Source organism: Epinephelus fuscoguttatus, linkage group LG16 (genome assembly GCF_011397635.1).
Source record: "Epinephelus fuscoguttatus linkage group LG16, E.fuscoguttatus.final_Chr_v1".
Classification (NCBI taxonomy): domain Eukaryota; kingdom Metazoa; phylum Chordata; class Actinopteri; order Perciformes; family Serranidae; genus Epinephelus; species Epinephelus fuscoguttatus.
In genome coordinates, this window is record NC_064767.1 from 42834586 (window position 1) to 42836907 (window position 2322).

General features: G+C 48.9%; 1 pseudogene; it reads right to left on the reverse strand.

Moving 5' to 3' along the window:
* Positions 1-328: 328 nt before the first annotated feature.
* On the reverse strand, positions 329-1453 carry LOC125903191 (uncharacterized; annotated as a pseudogene).
* Between the last annotated feature and the right edge of the window lie 869 nt (positions 1454-2322).

Consider the following 2322-nt stretch of genomic DNA (forward strand, 5'->3'; position numbering starts at 1 on the left):
GGTTCGTGCTTTCGTAAGCCTTTGATTAACATGGTGACGTGAGCGTGCGAGATTGATTGACAAGGGAGGCCGGTGGATAATTTATGGAATAAATTGATACCAGCTAGATATGTTTGTATGCTGGAGGCCTGGATCTTTGTTACGGTATGACAGTGTGTGATGAAGTTGCACATGGACATGGCGTCCAGAGAGGGAAACGGTAGATGATAAGTGGCGTGGTAATTCTTGAAAGAATTCCAGCCGGTGAGGTAGGCAGATAGCGTGCTTGGTGCTAAACTGTTAAGGATGGTTTCTTGGGAAATGTGAGTGAGATTTGCCAGATGAGGATTTAGCTGAATATGGTCGCTGAAAACGATGGGATTGGTGTGGGATGGACAGCCGAGTCTGGAGCCAAGAATCTGAATTTCTGGAAAGAGAAGTGGGAGAGTGAGTCAGCGATGGCATTGTGGTGACCGGGAATGTGAGACGAGCGGAGGATGAATTGATGCTGAGCGGAGATGAGAGTGAGTCTGCGGGTGAATGGCATGATGGCTGGGGAACGGGAACGGCCTTTATTGATTATATCTACTACTGCTGTGTTGTCAGAGTGAATATTGATGCATTTTTTTTTACCATTCGTGCCCCCAGATTAGAGTGGCGATGATCATGGGGTACAGCTCATACAGAGCAGATGAGGGAGAGCGTGACTCTGTGTCGAGGGACTCGAACTCGGAGGGCCAAGCGGCAGCAAACCACCTCCCCCCCAATACCCGCCAAAACCTACAGAGGGAGCCGCGTCCGTGTAGAGTTGAATGTCCTCGGGATGGGTGATGAAGTCATCATAGAAGAATGAGATGCCGTTCCAGGATGACAGAAATTGCTGCCACATGCGCATTTTTGCTTTACAAGTGTCGTCCAGAACCACGTGGTCGTGGAGAGAGGGAATGGATGCAGCTTTGGTCAGCAGTTGAGAAAGAAAAGATTTTGCCTGTGGAATTATGCGGATGGCGTAATTGAGGTGCCCGAGGAGAGCGAGCAGCTGGCGTTTGGAGCACCTGTCTGTCAGAAGATAATTAGACAAGAGCAACGAGATGCGCTGCACTTTCTCCAAGGGCAGTGAAGCCTGGAATGACATTGAGTCCAGAGTGATGCCCAGAAACTCGATGGATGTGCCAGGTCCTGAAGTTTTTTCTTCCGACAGAGGGACACCGAGGTTGGAAAATGCAGACGTAAGTGTAGTGAGACCGTGGCGAGGAGGTGAGGATGGGGGAGTTACGACAAGAAAATCGTCAAGAAGATGAAGGACGTAGGGGAGCCTGTAATTGTTGGAGAGGATCCAGCATAGAGCCTCAGATAAAGAGTCAAAGATTTTGGGACTGCTCTTGCAGCCAAAAGTGAGACGCATGGAGAAGTAGTAAGCCCCCTTCCAGCAGACACCAAAATAACACCAGAAGTCACCACCTTGGAAAAACATTCTGTCAACGTTGGATCAGCCCTCTGCGCATCACATAGCCGAGCCCGACTCAATAGGAGAGACGGGCGGTCACCGACAGGTGCGTCAGGACCGTTGTGCACAGGCTCAGTGGCACTGTCACTACAGGTGACAGCCGCAGCATCCTTCCCAGCTTGATCTGAAAAGACTGACATGAGCACAGTATCAGACAAAGACACATCATTTTCAAGCGCATTCTTTTGTGCTTTTTTTAGTGCTTGTGCGCGAGTTATCACACAAGCAGGATACTGACCTGTGCTTTTGTGATTTACCTGACCAGGCTCGGTGCGCTGGGGGGAGTTTAACACCTCCAGCGAAGGAGTCACTTTTCCTCCCGCTATGTCATTACCCATCAGGAAACCAATACCTCCAATAGGTAACTCCGGACAGACAGACACGGGGAAATAACCAGTGATTAGTTCAGACTGGACATAAACACGGTGGACAGGTCGGAGCAGGTACCTCATTTCCACACCATGCAACACAGAACCATAACCACATGCAGACTGGTTAGAAAACGGCAGGACAGAGGAGAGAATTACAGACTGTGAACATGCTGTGTCTCGCAGTATACCTACCGGACGCTTGTCAGCAGGACTGTCACAGGCCAGGGACACCAAATAATCGAAAGTGAAGAATTTAAAACACTCGACGAGGGTGTTGCTGTGACTGAAAGTTTGAGGTGAGTTTTGTTCTGCTTTTATTAATCCTATCCCTTTAGGAGGAGTAGGCTGTTTGGCTTTCACTTGTTCTTTATGTTTAAGTGTGAGACAGTTAGCGATGACATGACCAGGATTGTGACAATAGAAACATTCTCTTTCTTCCTTTTGGGAAGTGTTAGGCCTACTGGA